We start from the raw sequence: 19,504 nt of genomic DNA, 5'->3' as shown, positions 1-19,504 counted from the left end.
CTGGCACAAGAACAGAGCCACAGACCAGTGGAACAGATTAGAGACCCCAGAAATTAACCCAAACATATATGGTCAATTAATATTTGATAAAGGAGCCATGGACATACAATGGCAAAATGACAGTCTCTTCAACAGATGGTGCTGGCAAAACTGGACAGCTACATGTAGGAGAATGAAACTGGACCATTGTCTAACCCCATATACAAAGGTAAACTCAAAATGGATCAAAGACCTGAATGTAAGTCACGAAACCATTAAACTCTTGGAAAAAAACATAGGCAAAAATCTCTTAGACATAAACATGAGCGATCTCTTCTTGAACATATCTCCCCGGGCAAGGAAAACAACAGCAAAAATGAGCAAGTGGGACTACATTAAGCTGAAAAGCTTCTGTACAGCGAAAGACACCATCAATAGAACAAAAAGGAACCCTACAGTATGGGAGAATATATTTGAAAATGACAGATCTGATAAAGGCTTGACGTCCAGAATATATAAAGAGCTCACACGCCTCAACAAACAAAAAACAAATAACCCAATTAAAAAATGGGCAGAGGAACTGAACAGACAGTTCTCCAAAAAAGAAATACAGATGGCCAAGAGACACATGAAAAGATGCTCCACATCGCTAATTATCAGAGAAATGCAAATTAAAACTACAATGAGGTATCACCTCACACCAGTAAGGATAGCTGCCATCCAAAAGACAAACAACAACAAATGTTGGTGAGGCTGTGGAGAAAGGGGAACCCTCCTACACTGCTGGTGGGAATGTAAATTAGTTCAACCATTGTGGAAAGCGGTATGGAGGTGCATCAAAATGCTCAAAACAGACCTACCATTTGACCCAGGAATTCCACTCCTAGGAATTTACCCTAAGAACGCAGCAATCAAGTTTGAGAAAGACAGATGCACTCCTATGTTTATCGCAGCACTATTTACAATAGCCAAGAATTGGAAGCAACCTAAATGTCCATCTGTAGATGAATGGATAAAGAAGATGTGGTACATATACACAATGGAATACTACTCAGCCATAAGAAGTGGAAAAATCCAACCATTTGCAGCAACATGGATGGAGCTGGAGAGTATTATGCTCAGTGAAATAAGCCAAGCGGAGAAAGAGAAATACCAAATGATTTCACTCATCTGAGGAGTATAGGAACAAAGGAAAAACTGAAGGAACAAAGCAGCAGCAGAATTACAGAACCCAAAAATGGACTAACAGGTACCAAAGGGAAAGGAACTGGGGAGGATGGGTGGGCAGGGAGGGATAAGGGGGGGGAAGAAGAAGGGGGGTATTAAGATTAGCATGCATGGGGGGGAGGGAGCAAGGGGAGGGTGGGCTGCACAACACAGAGAGGACAAGTAGTGACTCTACCACATTTTGCTAAGCTGATGGACAGTAACCGTAATGGGGTTGTTAGGGGGGACCTGATATAGGGGAGAGCATAGTAAACATAGTATTCTTCATGTAAGGGTAGATTAAAAATTTAAAAAAAAAAAAAAAAAAGAAAGAAAGAAAGAAAGAAAAGGGGGATTACTCATTAACAGGATAAAACTATTGGTAAATCAAAGATCAACGCATGCTTTAAATATCCTTAATGTTGATCACTTAAAGGGTGTCAGATGATCAGCTATGGAGGTACTCTTTTCTGATAATATTCCTTTCTCTTAATTAAAAAAAAAAAAAAGCAGTTACTGTGTGCTGACCTCCAATGAGTTCTGCACAGTGGTATAGAGGGCATGTCAAAGTGTGGGCAAAGGGTCTGTTTGTTTCTACGCAGAAGATCAAGGCCTAGCTTGGATACCCAGAAAATGAAATAAGATACGATATGAGGAGGAGCTTCCGGCATCAGCACTCTCTGGAGGACTCGTGCCGGGGGATGATCATCAAAAAGCCTCCCCAGGGATCCGGACGATGCTGTGGTTGTGGCTGCATCCAGCCCACCGTCTCCTGGACTTGCCATAAGAAGGAGGAGGGAGATGTCTAGGCTGGCATGTGCATACAGTGAGACAACGAATTTGACTGGATCTGTACTGTTGGAACTCAACCAGGAGTTGGGAGGGGTGCAAGTTGTAGCACCCCAAAATCTCATGACTATAGACTATCTATGGTTAAAAGAACATATGGGATGTGAACAGATCCCAGAAATGGGCTGCTTTAATTTGTCTGATGGTTCAAGTACAGTTGGAAAATATCCATCATATCATAGATAAATTTTCACAAATGCCTAGGGTGCCTAAATGGTTTTCTTGGCTTCACTGGAGATGGCTGGTAATTATAGATTTGCTTTGTTTATGTCACCGTATTCCTATTATGTTAATATGTGTGTGCAAATTAGTTAGTAGTTTAAAACCTATACATACTTAAGGTACTATACAAGAAGATATGTCAAAGAAATAATCAATCCTCCCGTTTCCTTCATATGCTACATCTATAGCCTTTCTTCTTCCTTTCTAATTACAACCCTTAAATAGAATTCGTGCCTCATATCGAATTTACCGAGTATCATAATTCCTCCAGGTGGTAAAGATACCTCGAGACAAGTGCTGGGCATAGAAGCCACAGGGCATAAATCTGCAAAGAAGTAAAAAGCTAACCTTTGCAAACAATATGGCTTCTCTCTCACTTACCAACTTTACATTTCCCTGTATGGCCCCGGAAGATGACTGGTTAGCCAGAGACGGGTAAGATTCCTCAAGGGAGGAACAACCTAAGACAGGCACAGTCGCAGGGGGGCCATCAGGTGAGAATTTGGGGATCAACAGAGGTGAGGCTCAGAACCTCACCCCCCCTGCTTTGAGAGAAATCTTCTGCATCCGTGGATGTCTTGCTGCCCTTGTCTAGCCTGGATTAATACTTAGTCCATAGGCACACACCTGATCATCTGATCATCTACATTTGCCTTCTTACAGCACTAAACTATGTTTTCTACCTTTATCTTGCATCTACCTACCACTTCAGCATTTTATTAAAAATAAAAATAATAATAATAATAGGAGAAATGTGGGATCAACATATAAATCAAGTACAAAAATCAAATGAATATTCATATTTGACCTGATGGTTTATAGGTCATATTGCATGATCAAAACCGAAAGTTTCTGTGATGAATGCCCTTGTACTGTTCACCATGTAAGAATTTATTCACTCTGTAAGAATTCGTTCACCATGTAAGAACTTGTTCGTTATGCTTCAGAAGATTGGAGACTGACGAGAATTAGGCTTGAGATGGATTAATGATTGTACATTGAGCATTGACCCCCCTATACTGAATTTTATTGTTGATAACAACCATTTGATCAATAAATATGAGAGATGCCCTCTCAAAAAAAAAAAAAAAAAAAATGGTCAGAGGCTAGCTTGGATTAACACTTAGTCTACAGGCACACACCTGATCATCTTCATTTGCTCTCTTACAACACTAAACTATGTTTTCTACCTTTATCTTGCATCTACCTACCACTTCAGCATTTTATTAAAAATAATAATAATAAAGAGAGAAATGTGGTACCCACATATAAATCAAGTATAAAAATCAAACGAATATTCATATTTGAACTGATTGTTTATAGTTCATAATGCATGATCAAAACCGAAAGTTTCTGTGAGGACTGCCCTTGTACTGTTCACCATGTAACTTATTCACTATGTAAGAATTTGTTCTCCATGTAAGAACTTGTTTGTTATGCTTCAGAAGATTGGAGACTGATGAAAATTAGGCTTGGGGTGGATTAATGATTGTGCATTGAGCATTGACTCCCCTATACAGAATTTTATTGTTGTTAACAACCATTTGATCAATAAATATGAGAGATGCTCTCTCAAAAAACAAACAAACAAACAAAAAAAAATACTTGGACTTGAGACATGAGATTTTGGAATAAACTGTATTTTTGCCATCTCAAAAAAATAAATAAATAAATAAATAAATAAATAAATAAAAATAATAATAATAATAGGAGAAATGTGGGATCAACATATAAATCAAGTACAAAAATCAAATGAATATTCATATTTGACCTGATGGTTTATAGGTCATATTGCATGATCAAAACCGAAAGTTTCTGTGATGAATGCCCTTGTACTGTTCACCATGTAAGAATTTATTCACTCTGTAAGAATTCGTTCACCATGTAAGAACTTGTTCGTTATGCTTCAGAAGATTGGAGACTGATGAGAATTAGGCTTGAGATGGATTAATGATTGTACATTGAGCATTGACCCCCCTATACTGAATTTTACTGTTGTTAACAACCATTTGATCAATAAATATGAGAGATGCCCTCTCAAAAAAAAAAAAAAAAATGAATAATACATTAAGACCAAGTATGGTTTATCCACTACTGTAAGGTTGGCTTAACACCACATTAAAAGAGTAAAGGAAAAAAATCATATGATATATGTCAATAGCTGCAGGAAAATCATCTGGTATAATGATATATCCATACATGATTAAAATAAAACTCTTAGTAAACTAGGACTAGAAAAGAACTTTTTTAATTGATATTTTTTTTAAAAGACTACAATAAATATCATACATAAAGGAGAAATGTTACAAGTTTTTCCCTCTGAGATTGGGAATAGAATAAGGATGCCTGCTATCACTACTTCTATTCAACATTGTTCTGAAGGTTCAAGTTGGTACAATAACCTTGGAAAAAATTTGAGTATACGTATAGAAAAGGAAAAAACAAAAAGTTCTTTTTCACAGTATACAGAAAAATCCAAAAGAACCTACAAATAATTTATTAGGATTAATAATTGCTTCCAGCAAGATGCTTGAGATAAAGTCAATATACAAAAACAAACTATGTTTCTAAGTATCAGTCAAAAGCAGTTAAAAAATAAGATTTTAAATTGATATGGTCCCAGGTTGGCTTACCTGCAAAGCAGATTGGGAGACACAGAGTATAAAGGCAGGACTTTTATTAGGAAGTCCTTCTGGGATCAGTGTATGTGCAAGAGAATGGAAAAAAGCAATCCCAAAAGGGTCCTAGGCAAATTCACAGGGAGCTCTAGAGTGATATGGCCCTTCAAATATTTCTAGATTTGTGGAGAAGGGGCAAGCCTTTATAACTCCTCATTGATCAGTCATTGGATGTAGGAATGCCCTGGAAGGAGCATCTCTTTGGATTAGACAGTTTTCTTCAAACAAAAAGAAATTTAAGAGGCCTGTCAGCTGAGATCTCTCTTCTGGTAGCACTTACAGCAGGTGAGGTAATAAGTCCTTCTTTCCTTAAGGGGAACTTGGGTGATGGATCAGAACATTAACTGCAGATACTTAAAATGGCTTCAAAAATATCAAATGCCTTGGAGTAAATCTAACAAAAGGTGTACAGTAGTTCTACATGGAAAATTGTAAAATATTATTGAGGAAAAATAAAGAAGACCTAAATAAATGGAGGTATATTCACAGTCATAGACTGAACACTCAATATCATAAAAATTTAAGTTCTCCCTAAACAGTGGTTTTTAGTTCAATGCAATCAAAATCCCAGGAGGGCTTTTTCCTTAACTTTATTTTATTATGGTAAGAACACTTAACATGAGATCTACCCTCTTAATGAATTTTTTGTACATTATTGTTGACTGTAGGTGTAATGTTGTACAGCAGACCTCTAGAACTTACATTGCTTAAGTGAAACTTAATGCCCATTGATTAGCAATTCCCTATTTCCCCCCTCCCCTAGCTCTAAGCAACCATCATTCCACTCCTTGATTCTATAAATTTACTATTTCAGATACCTCACATAAGTGGAATCATGCAGTATTTGTCTTTGTGACTGGTTTATTCTCACTTAGCACAATGATCACAAGGTTCATCCATGTTATCACATAATGCAGAATTTCACTTTTTAAAGCTGAATATTACTCTATTATATGTATGCACCAAACTTTTTATCTATTTACATCAAATTTTTTATCTATTTATGAATCAATGGATATTTAGACTTTCTATTATTATCTTCACTATTGTGAATAATGCTGTAATGAACACAGGAGCTCAAATATCTCTTCAAGATTCTTTTTCAATACATTTGGATAAACACCTAGAATTGGGATAGTTAGATCATATGGCAGTTTTATTTTTAATTTTTTGTGGAACTTCCTGTTTCCCATGACAGCACCATTTTACATGCTCATAATATACAAAGGTTCTAATTTTTCCATATCCTCACCAACAGTTGTCTTTTTTTTAAATTTGGTATTTATCCCTCTACACTTTTTTTTATTAAGGTATCACTGATATACAATGCTCAGGTTTCACATGAGCAACACTGTGGTTACTACATTCCCCTTATTGTCATGTCCCCACCACATACCCCATTACAGTCACTGTCCATCAGCATAATAAGATGCTATACACTATTTGTCTTCTCTGTGCAATACTGCCTTCCTTGTGTCCCCCCTATATTATGTGTGCTAATCATAATGCCTCTTAATCCCCTTATCCCACCCACCCTCCCCAGTCCCTTTCCCCTTGGTAACTGTTAGACCATTCTTGAGTTCTGTGAGTCTGCTGCTGTTTTGTTCCTTCAGTTTTTCCTTTGTTCTTATACTTCACAGATGAATGGAATCATTTGGTACGTGCCTTTCACTGCCTGGTTTATTTAACTAAGCATAATACCCTCGAGCTCCATCCGTGTTGTTGCAAATGGTAGAATTTGTTTTCTTTTTATGGCTGAATAATATTCCACTGTGCATATGTACCACCTCTTCTTTATCCATTCATCTCCTGATGGACACTTAGGCTGCTTCCATTTCTTGGCTATGGTAAATAGTGGTGTGATAAACATAGGTGTGCATATGTCTTTTTGAATGTGTGATCATGTTTTCTTAGGGCAAATTCTTAGGAATGGAATTCCTGGCTCAAATGGTTTTTCTGTTTTTAGTTTTTTGAGGAACTTCCATACTGCTTTCCACAATGGTTGAACTAATTTACATTCCCACCAGCAGTGAAGGAGGGTTCCCCTTTCTCTGCATCCTCACCAGCATTTGCTGTTTGTCTTTTGGATGGTGGCCATCCTAACTGGTGTGAGGTAATTTCTCATTGTGGTTTTAATTTGCATTTCTCTCATGATAAGCGATGTGGAACATCTTTTTATGTGCCTGTTGGCCATCTGAATTTATTCTTTGGAGAAGTGCCTGTTCAGATCCTCTGCCCATTTTTTAATTGGGCTATTTGCTTTTTGGTTCTTGAGGTGCATGAGCTCTTTATATATTTTCGATGTCAACCCCTTATCAGATATTTCATTTATGAATATATTCTCCCATACTGTAGGATGCCTTTTTGTTCTACTGATGGTGTCTTTTGCTGTACAGAAGCTTTCTAGTTTGATACAGACCCACTTCCTCATGTTTTATTTTGTTTCCCTTGCCAAGGGAGATATGTTCAGGAAAAACTTGCTCATGTTTATATTCAAGAAATTCTTGCCTATGTTTTTCCTAAAAGTTTTATGGTTTCATGACTTACATTCAGGTCTTTGACCCATTTCAAGTTTACTTACAGTAATCCAGTTTCATTCTCTTACATATATCTGTCCAGTTTTGCCAACACCAGCTGTTGAAGAGGCTGTCATTTCCCTATCGTATGTCCATGGCTCCTTTATCATATATTAATTGGCCATACATGTGTGGGTTTATATCTGGGCTCTCTATTCTGTTCCATTGATGTATGTGTCTGTTCTTTGGCCAGTACTAAATTGTTTTGATTACTATGGCTTTGTAGTAGAGTGTGAAGTTGGGCAGCATAATCCCCCCAGCTTTATTCTTCCTTCTCAGGATTGCTTTGGCTATTTGGAGTCTTCTGTGATTCCATATGAATTTTAGAACTATTTGTTACAGTTTGTTAAAGAATGCTATCAGTATTTTGATAGGGATTGCATTGAATCTGTAGATTGCTTTAGGCAGGATTGTCATTTTGACATTCTTCCTATTGCTTTTTGATAATAACCATCCTGGGGTTTTTTGTTGTTGTTGTTTGAGATATTTTTGATTACTGAATCAATCTCTATTCAAGCTATAGACGTGTTCAGACTTCTAATTCTTGATGATTTAGTCTTGGTGGGCTGTATGTTTGTAAACATTTATTCATTTATTCTAGGTTATCCAGTTTCTTGACACACAATTGTTTATAGTAGTCTCTTATGATCTTTCTTATTTCTTTTTCTTCAGTTGTTATGCTTTGTTCATTTCTGATTTTGAGTCATCTCTTTTTTATTCTATTTAGTGTAGCTAAGGGTTTGTCACTTCTATTTTTTTATTCAAACAACTCTTAGTTTAATTGCTTCCTATCTTCTATTTTGTTTATTTCTGCTCTAATCTTTATTATTTCCACCCTTCTAACCTTGGGCTTACTTTGTTCTTCATTTTCTAGCTTTTTGAACTGTTAAATCATTTAAGATCTTTCTTCTCTTTTAATGTTGGCATTTATTGCTATTAACTTTCTTCTCAGTACTACTTTTGCTGCATCTCATAAGTTTTGGTATATTGTGTTTGGGTTTTGTTTGTCTTGAGGTATATTCTAATTTCCTTTTTGATTTCTTCTTGGCCCAATGGTGGTTCAAAAGTGTGTTACCTTTAATATGTTTGCGAATTTTCCAGTTTTCCTCTTGCTATTCATTTCTAGTTTCATTACATTGTGTTCAGAAAAGATACTTGGTGTGATTTCAATCTTCTTATATTTGTTAAGATTTGTTTTGTGACCTAACATATTACCTTCCTTGGAGAAAGATACATGTGCTTGCAAAGAATGTGTATTCTGCTGCTGTTGGATGGTATGTTCTCTATATGTTAAGACCATTTGGTCTACACTGTTCTTGAAGTCCTCTGTTTTTTGTTCTTCTGTACAGATGTTCTTTCTATCCATTATATCAACTGGAGTATTAAAGTCTATTACTATTATTGTATTGCTATTTCTCCTCTCAGTTCTGTCAATGTTTGTTTTGTGTATTTAGGTTCTCTGATGTTGGTGCATATATATTTATAATTGTTATACCTTCCATTTGGATTGACCTTTTAATCATTGTATAATGCATTTGTCTCATCTGACAGTTTTTGACTTAAAGTCTATTTTGTCTGACATAAATATAGCCAACCCTGCTCTCTTTTTGTTACCACTTCCACGGACTATGTCTTTCCATTCTTTTGTGTTCAGCCTATCTGTGTTCTTAAATCTAAAGTGACTTCTTATACAAAGCATACAGTTGGGTCTAACTTTTACCTATTTTGCCACTCTGTCTTTGACTGAGAAATTTTTACCTATACATATTTAAAGTAATTATTGATAGGAGCGGGTTTACTATTGCCATTTTGTTAGTTGTTTCCTATTGGTCTTGAAATTCTTTTGTCTGTATTTTCTCTGTTGTTCTTTGTGTTTTGTTGATTTTTTGTATTGGTATGATTTTATTCCTTTTTCTTTTGTGTAACTTCCATAGGTATGTGTTGTGGTTATCTTGGGGCTTATATAAAATAGCTTATAACAATCTATTTTAAGCTGATAAGTCAGCTGTATATAAAAATTCTATAATCTAACTTCTTCCCCATACAGTTTGTTATTTTTGTCACATTTTACATCTATTAATGTTGTGTATCTTTGAACACAATTTTTATAGTTGTTTAATTTTTTTTCATTTAACTTTTATACTAGAAACAGAAATGATTTACCTACTATCATTGCAGTAAAACAGTATTCTGTATGTTTCTATATATTTACTTTTTACCAGTGAGTTTCACACTTATGCCATCATGAGTCCTTTCATTTCGAGTTGGATAAACTGCCTTTGGTATTTCATGTAATAAGGCAAGTCTAGCGGTAATAAACTTCCACAGTTTTTATTTATCTAGGAATGTATTTGACACTATTTCTGAAGGAGAATTTTGACAGGTATAGTATACTTGGTTGTACTTTATTACTTTAAGCACTCTGAATATATCATCCTGCTCCCTTCCTGCCTGCAGGGTTACTGCTGAAATATTTGCTCATAGCCTTATGGTGGTTCCTTATATGTCAATTTTCTCTTGCTTTCAAAATTCTCTCTTTGCCTTTGACTTCTGACAATTTGATTAAAATGTGTCTTGGTATGGATTCCTCTTCAGTTCATTTATTTGGTACCTTTTATACTTCTTGGATCTGGTTGTCCATTTCTCAACCCAGATTTGGAAAGTTTTCAGTCATTATTTCTTTGAATAAGCCTTGAGTCCTTTCTCTCTCTCTTCTGAGACTCCCCTAATGCCTATCTTGGTCTGCTTGATGGTATTCCATAAGTTCCATAAGCTTTTTCACCTTTTATCATTCTATTTTTGTTTTGTTTTCTATTACTTATTTCCAATGACCTCTTACTACACTGACCTTTTCTTATGCTTTATCTAGTCTGCTGTTGAATCTCTCTCATGAATTTTTCAGTTTAGCTATTGTATTCTTTAGCTCCATGGTTTCTGTTCAGTTCTTCTTAATATTTTCTACCTCTGCTGAAATTTTCATTTTGACCAGGAGTTCTTCTCTTCATCCTTGTGGGCATCTTTATAGCAGTTATTTTGAATTATCTATCAGGTAAATCTAATAATTCTGTTTCATCAGGGTCAATTTCTAGAGATTTAGTATGTTCTTTTGTTTGGAGTATCTTTGCTGATTCTTCATTTCCCTTTACTCTCTGTGTTGATGTCTGCACATTACACAAAGCAAGCACCTCTCCAAGTCTTCAGGGACTGGCCTTATGCAGGAGATGATCTCTACCAATCAGCCTGGTTAGAGATTCCAGGGGCCTCTACCAACTCTCCCCAACCCAGAGAGAAGAAATCAGCTGTGATTCTTGTCTGCTTACTCTAAGCTTGGGTGGGGGGCAGAGCCTATGGCATTACTAGTCCAATTCTCCATCTCCATTCTCCCCTAGGTGGCTAGACTGTGATAGACATATCAGACCTCCATGACTGGCAAGACAGATGCCAGTTTTTTGGGGAGCCCCAGAGAAGTTGTGGCACTGAATGCACAGATTAACTCTTCCATCGCCAGGAGTAAGCTGGGATGTTTCATCCACGATGCTAAGCAGGAGGGAGGATCTATGGCATCTCGCAGTTTCAACCATCCCCTCTGTTGTCCCCCAGGCTAGACTGTGCTGGACCCCTCAGAACTCCTAGACTGGCAAGTCACATGCCAGTTCTTTGGGCAGCCCTGGAGTAGCTGGAGCACTGGATGCACATATAAACTCTTTCTTTCCCCAGGGGAAATGTTTAGAGCTGGGATTTTTTTGGCTTCTTTCTCTGTGCTCAGCAAGTGTGTTGATCTATGGCGTCTATCAGCTGAAGCCACCATCTCTGTTCTTCCCTAGGCAGACACTCAGAGTTCTAAGACTAGCAAGACAGAAACCAGTCCTCAAAAAACATGGGGTGCTGGTTGTATGAACCAAATCTTCACCTCCCCTTGGAGTAGCTGAAAGCTAGGGGGGTCTGTTCCTTATCATATGCTACTGTGCCAGTTTCAGGGACTCTAGTAATGGGGTATCCCACATATTCCTACCAGCTTTACTGAGCCTGGCTTCATGTTTGTCCTGAGTATAACAGTACTTCAATTCATTCCTGTATTTATCACAAAGGGAATTTGTCCATGAGTTGTTGGTGAATTGGTGTGATGGTTGGGGGAAGGAGGGTCCAGGAATTTCTAATCCACTATCTTGCTGATGTCATTCTCTTCAGAATTATTCTTTTATTTTGTGAAATGTGACAAGCTGATTTAAAAATATAGAGATAAATGCAAAGGCCAAGAACATCTAAAATAATTTTAATGAAAAGGAACAAGGTGGAAGGACTTGCTTTACCATATATCAAAATATAAAGTCCATAATTAAGACTATGGTATGGGTGCAATGACAAATAGACTAACAGAACAGAACAAACAGTTCACTTGATTTATGACAAAGGTGACAGTGCATACATGTGGAGAAAAAGACATTCCTTATAATAAATGGCCTGGGTCTGTTGAGTATCTGTAAGAAAAAGTAGAAGCTTGGCCATTATATCTTACCATACACATAAATACTTTCCAGATGCATTGCAGATGTAAATGTGGATGGCAAAAACATAAAGCTCCTAGAAGATAACATTGGAGAGTATCTACATGATCTAAGGTAGAAAAGTACTTCTCAGGGGAAAAAATACGGCAGAGAAGGAAGGCAAGGCAGAAAACTCCTCCAATACAGAAAAGATAAAGAAACAAGACCCATCTATATCCTGCCTACAAGAGACTTGTTTCAGACCCAAAGACATACAGATTGACAATGAAAAGGATATTTCATGCAAATAATAGGGAGAGAAAGCAGGAGTAGCAGTACTTATGTCAGTCAAAATAGACTTCAAAACAAAGTAACAAGAGACAAAGAAGGGCATTACATAATGATAAAGGGGTCAGTTCAACAAGATGGCATAACCATTATAGATGTCTATATACTCAACATAGGAACACCTAAATATGTAAAATAAATACTAACAGAATTAAAGGGGCAAATAGACTGCAACTCATTCATTTGAGGAGACTTTAACACACCACTCACATCAATAGAGAGATTAACCAGACAGAAAATAAGGAAACAGAGTCAGTGAACAACACATTAGATCAGATGTACTTAACAGATATCTACAGAACATTTCACCCAAAAGCAACAGGATATACATTTTTCTCAAGGGTTCATGGAACACTTTCCAGAATAGATCTCATACTAGGCCACAAAAAGAGCCTCAGTAAACTCAAAAATACTGAAATTGCATCAGGTAACTTCTCAGACCACAATGGTATGAAACTAGAAATAAATTATATAAAGAAAACAAAAAAGCCTACAAACACATAGAGGCTAAACAGCATGCTTCTAAATAATCAATGGCTCAATGAACAAATCAAACCAGAAATCAAGCAATACACGGAGACAAATGAAAACAAAAATACAACAGTCCCAAATTTGTGGGATGCCGCCAAAGTGGTTCTAAGAGGAAAGTACATAGCAATAAAGCCCACCTCAAGAAACAAAAACAATCCCAAATAAAATCTAACCTCATAATTTAAGAATCTAGAAAATGAAGAACTAATAAAACCTAAAGTTAGTAGAAGGAGGAAGAAAATAAAGATCAGAGCAGAAATAAATAACATAGAGAATAAGAAAACAGTAGAAAAAGTCAAAGAAACCAATGACTGGTTCTGTGAGAAGATTTAAAAAAATAGACACACGCCTAGCCAGAATTATCAAGGAAAAAAGAGGGTACACAAATAAACAAAATCAGAAACAAAAAAGGAATAGTCACAACAGATACCACAGAAACACAGTTATTAGAGAATACTATGAAAATTATATGCCAATAAATTGGACTACCTAGAAGCAATAGACAAATTCCTAGAAAAATGTAACTTACCAAGACTGACCCAGGAAGAAACAGAAAATCTGAACAGACCAATTACCAGCAATTAAATAGAATTGGTAACCATAAAATTCCCAAAAAACAAAATTTCTGGATCAGATGGCTTCACAGCTGAATTCTACCAAACATTTAAAGAAGAGCTAATACCCATCCTGAGCAATTTTTTCCTGGATACATTTCCTTGGGCAAGGGAAACAAAATAAAAAATGAACAAGTAGGGTTACATCAAACTAAAAATCTTCTGTACAGAAAAGTACACCATCAGCAGAATGAAAAGTCAATCTACTGTATGGAGGAATATATTCATAAATGATTTATCTGATAAGGAATTAACATCCAACATATATATATATATATATAAAACTCATATACCTCAACACCAAAAAAACACAAATAAACCAATTAAACAATGGGCAGAGGACCTGAACAGACATTTCTCCAAAGAAGAAATATAGATGGCCAACAGGCACATGAAAACATGTTCCACATCACTAATCATCAGGGAAATGCAAATCAAAACCACAATGAGACATCACCTCTCACAAGTTAGAATGGCCACCATGCAAAAGACAAGAAATAACAAGCATTGGTAAGGATGTAGAGAAAAGGGAACCCTCCTATTTTGTTGGTGGGAATGTAAATTGATGGAGCCACTGTGGAAAGTAGTATGAAGGTTCCTCAAAAAAAAACTAAAAATAGAAATACCATATGCCCCAGTAATTCCACTTCTAGGAATTTACCTGAAGAAAACAAAATCCCTGATTCAAAAAGGTATATTCACCTGTAGGTTTACCACTTCATTATTTACAATAGCCAAGTTATGGAAGGACCCTAAGTGTCTTATCAGTAGATGAATGGATAACAAAGACATGGTATATATACACAATGGAATATTATTCAACCATAAAAAAGAGAGATCCTGCCATTTGCAACAACATGGATGGACCTATAGGGTATTATGTATTATGCTAAGTGAAATAAGCCAGGCAGACAAAGACAAATACCATATGTTTCACTGACTTCTGTAATATTAAAACAAAACAAAACAAACAAAATATCAGTAGACACACAGACACTGAGAAGTGACTGGAGGTTGCCTTGGGGGAGGTTGGCATGGCTCATGGGGATGGTAGTACAGCATGTAGAACACAGTCAGTGATTCTATAAAACCTTCCTATGTTTACTGATAGTAACATGCAGTAGTGAGGGTAAGGATTTAATAATATGTATAACTGTTGAACCACTGTATTGTATTCTTGAAACCAATATAAGATTTTATGTCAATGATACATCAATTAAAAAAACAAAATATTAAAAAAGGAAAAATACTTCTTAAATGGAATACATAAAAACACTATCCATAAAGGAAAACACTAAAAATCTGGACACATTAAAATTAAAAACTTCTGTTCACCAAAAGATATGAAAAAAGATATGGGAACGGTTTGCAACATAAAAAATACAAAACTGGCCCACAGCCAGAGTATATTAAAAAATCCTACAATTCTATAGAAAAAGAACAAACAACCCAATAAAAAAATGGGCAAAATACTTGCATAGGCACTTCAGTTAAGAAGATATCCTAATAGATGATAAACATATGAAAAAGAGTACAACTTCACCAGTCTTCAGAGAAATGCCAATGAAAATCATAATGAGATATTAATACAAAGTCACCCACCAGAATGGCTATAATTAAGAGTGATAATAACAAGTATTGGCAAGGATGTGGAATACCTAGAAGTATCATACACTGTTGGTGGGAATGTAAATTGGTACATTTAGACTGTCATTATCAATAAATTTGAAAATATGCATTCTGTATAAACCAGTTTTCTAATCCTAAATCCAACAGAAATTCAAGTACATATAACCAAAAGACATGTATAATAATATTCATAGCTTCATTACTTACCACAAACCAAACACAAAACAATCTAAATACTCATAATCAGTAGATCAAGTTAAAAAGCTGTGGTATATTCAAAGAAGGGAATAATATACAAAAATAAAAATAAAAACTATAGCTGCATGCAACATGATGGATATCAATCAGATAGTGTTGAGCAAAAAAAAAAGACCCTAAAAGAACACACTATTTTATTTCACTTATATTAAGTGCAAAATGGACAAAACTAATCTATGATGTTAGAAGTTAGGATAATCATTAACTTTGGAGAAAGAGGATAGTATAGTGATAGGGATGGAGCATAAGGTGGAGCTTGTGAATGCTAGTTCTATCAAACTGGGTTCTGGTAATTTTAGGATATTCACTTTGTAATAATTCATCGGGTTCAATTATGATTTGCAACCTTTTCTGTGTGCATGTTTACTTCAATATAAAAGTGAAAAGATAGGAAAAGAAATGAAGAACTAAGTGATGACTATAGAGTAGTCAGATAAAGGTGGTCCTCTATGAGGGCTACTCTGCAGGCAAGGCAAATGATTTCTCTTGGTAATATTTTTGGGAATTAAACAGTTTCAGCAATTCTCTAGTATAAAGAGATCTTCTCTGTAAGATAGGTACAAATAAATTATGGATTATTTTTCACAAGATTTGAGAGAAAGATGAGACCTAAAAGCAAATAAAAGAAAACATCAAGCAATACATTACAGAAAGCTTTGTGCACCATCCTAGAGGTAATGTGGTTAGGGCTTTTCTCCATTTCACTTCCTAATGATTCTAGAAACCAGTGAAATATTGCCAGTGGAACTATTAACTCACCTAAGCACATCTGACAATTCAGATATTAATCAAGAGCTGAGGGAAGCAGGTCTGTTACATAAGAGAAAATATCTTTGTTTTACATTAACATCTCCAAAGGACCAAAATAATACTCAACTCAACAACTATTTAAGTACCCTAACTATAATTAGCACTGTGTCAGGTATTGTGGAAAAAAACAAGAAAGAGGCAGATTTCTGAGGAGCTTTAATATAATGACACAAGACTTACTAAACACAACTGTAATAACAACTACAGAATGATTCCCAGACAGGATATGTTGAGTGTGTTGTAGGTATAGAGTTAGTGAGAGAGAAAAAGGAATAGGTATATTGGATCCAGGTGATCAAAAGACTTGAATGTCTTATTGAAAAGTCCAGATTTGAAAATCTATACAAAACTATTTTTTCTAGATCCCATGCCCTAAAAATACTCTTGGATTTAATGATTCCTAGTCATTTTCTTGATCAACCAGCTTTACTAAGTAATTTAAAATCTGGATACATTAACGTTCCATCTAATTAAACCAAGAAATGTTTTGTGGAAAGCCAAATTAGGAACATATTTCAAATATCCCCAACAGTCCCAAATAAATTATTTTTAATCTTCCCATACATATTTTTCTAAACACTTCTTAAACCTTAGAGCTTTGATTTAGATTGCCTATAGGGGCAATCACTGGAATGAGGTAATACTTTTATTTGCATCCCTCACTAGATAATCTTCTAACCATTAAAAAATACCTAATACTTAATACAGTATCTGGCTCATAGAAGACTTCCTATTTATTGAACTAGATTGTTAAATTATACCAATATATTAACCTTACTCATATCTCTTATAGTGTGGTCGATTTTGATAATATCCTTCCCTCAACACCTTTCTTTACAGACTGAAAAAAACAACTAAAAAGTCTCTGTATCCTTTGGTAATTCAATTGGGTTTCTGGGGACTTTTACCAGCTGTTAGGTGTTTCTTGAGGATCAGCCACCAGAATTTCCTATATAATTGTGGATGCAAATCCACTTTGGTCTTTTACATGGGAAAGATTAGTTTTGTTCTGTCATTATTTTCAACACCCTTCCTCATGACAACTACCATATTCTTGGTTTTGAGGACCACAGCCACAAATGGGCCAACTTCTTCACAATGATTAACAGTCATTTTAATTTTTTAAATCTAACAATCATATTGTGTATTATCTTACTCAGATCTTGAGATCATCTCCAGTGAACATACAGATAAATCTACAGGTACTTGGTTACTACAGCTTAAGGAGACAATTATGATTCCAGGTCTGAAGTGACCCTTTCTATCATCAGTAATGTGTTTCCACTGGGGTGGCTTTTCTAACAATTCCCTTGGAGAACTTTGCTGATCTCTTTGCTATGTATCTTGACTGTCCCAATTTCATTCTCTATCCGCTTTTAAATGTTTATAATTAAGGGATGACATACATACATCTTTAGTGGTTTCTAGATCCCTTTCTTGAGTCATAACTGAGCCTGTTATCTCTTAAGCATGGATAGTTTTGCATGACCTGATACAATTATGTGCCTCTGACTGTTAAGCCCACTTGGTGTCATGAGATCTTGCTGCATTGTATTCTTACCAGTTTGCCTTCACTCCTTGCAAATAAACTGGTAAGAAACCTGAATGTTCTGTCCTTTGAAGGGTGTACATTTCTTGCTTCCTCTCCATCTAAGAATTGCTGTAACAGCAGCTGTTTGTGTTGAAAAGCTAAAATATAAAAATATGACCTACGTGGCCAAATCCCACAAGGCTGTTTACTTCCTTATTCATGAATCAGAATCTGTCAGTACAACTTGAAGTCTTGACTGTCAGCAGATACTGCGATTAAATGTCTCTGCAAAGCCAGCAGAGGGTGCACCAGGGCACCAGAAATTTTACCCAAGATGAAGCAGTATGAATTTAACTCTACTAGAAATCATAACAATCAACTTTCCTTTTTTTTTTTGTCTATACTAAAACTAATATCCTAAAGATAAACTTAAGTTAAGTCTGGGCTAAAATTCCTTCAAAGCATACTCTAGTGCTCCTGAAAGTGAAGTTCAGGAAGAATAAGAAATACATGGCTAAACTTGATCTGGCCAAAATACAGGTGGAGTATAAGAAAAGTATGCAGATCTGAGTCCCCTACTTTGTAAAAATTCTACTATGGAGCTCTACCCCACTACTTCCCAAAAAGGCTCCAGGAGGTGGTATGCTATGGGGAATAGGCACTGAACTGGGAGTCAAGAAAATAACTTCAGTTCTAATTTTGACTGTAGTTGTATGATCTTGGACAAGTCACTTTCCCCTCAGGGCCTAGGTGTTCTCCAAGAGGCTCAAACAAAATGGCCTCATGTGGCTCCTCACAATTCTTAAATTCTGACTCCAATTGATCTCAGCAATTGTAAAGAGCCAGCATGCTTGCTTCTACTGCTCACAAAAATTAAAACAGTAAGAATAAAGGACAGAAGATAGGGAGCCGTATTTAAACCTAAACAGTACTATTTAAAGTGCCATGAAAAGGACAGGCAGCCAAATGCCATCATAAACCTGTGAGAGTTGCATACCATCACAGAAACCCTAGAGTATAGCTGTCCTGCTAATCCTCTATAAACATGGGTCTGTCTATTCTGAACACCAAAAGCCTTGGCCACCATTTGACTAAGGAAATTCAATTCCTTCAGCTTTTCACAGAATATCAGTGTTCAGCTGCTTAGTGTATGTACTGGGCATTGTGGAGGCAGGGGTGGGTAGATAAAGGGAGCCAGAATCCTAGTTAACTATCATTTACTACAGTGTTTAAAGTTTCAAGTATGGGAAACATGTTTACTGATTCTCTTCTTTGAAAACTGTTATATAAGTTGGAGTATGGTAGCAAGACATTTTAAGGCTCAGGGCAACTTTACAATGCACAATGTAGAAAATGTGTCAGTCCTAACATTACAGTATTACCATGAATGTAAGGCCAGCTTTGGATGGGTGATCAAAATACCACAAATAATGTTTACAGAGTATGACAATGGCTCTGGATGTGGTTATAAATATAGAAGGCTTCGGTCCCTCACCTCAAGGAACTTATTTGCACGGGTTGTCCCTTTCCCCCAAAGGAACAAATTCATTATTATCCTTTAACCATCTCAAAGGATTCTTGGATGCCCCTCTTAAAACTCACATAAATCAAAATATGGCAGTAAAGAGAATACTTATTTTAAGTACACTAAGTTTACTTGAATAAAGAGCTGAAGAAGTAGAAAACAAACACCAAAGCTAACTGTTTGCTAACAAGGGCACAAACACCATAACGATTGCAAAAAACCGCCCTTGAGAGATTACTCTTGAGTAATTATTCTATGAGTACA

The 19,504-nt window shown here is 35.9% G+C and overlaps 1 protein-coding gene across 17 annotated transcripts in view; it reads right to left on the bottom strand.

Moving 5' to 3' along the window:
- Positions 1–19,504, bottom strand: part of EDA (ectodysplasin A) — a 629,675-nt gene that overhangs the window by 608,737 nt on the left and 1,434 nt on the right. The gene's annotated exons all lie outside the window — the stretch shown is intronic.

This window comes from Manis javanica, chromosome X, assembly GCF_040802235.1.
Source record: "Manis javanica isolate MJ-LG chromosome X, MJ_LKY, whole genome shotgun sequence".
NCBI lineage: Eukaryota > Metazoa > Chordata > Mammalia > Pholidota > Manidae > Manis > Manis javanica.
Note: the sequence above shows the minus strand (reverse complement) of the source record. Positions and strands in the feature narration are given on the sequence as shown.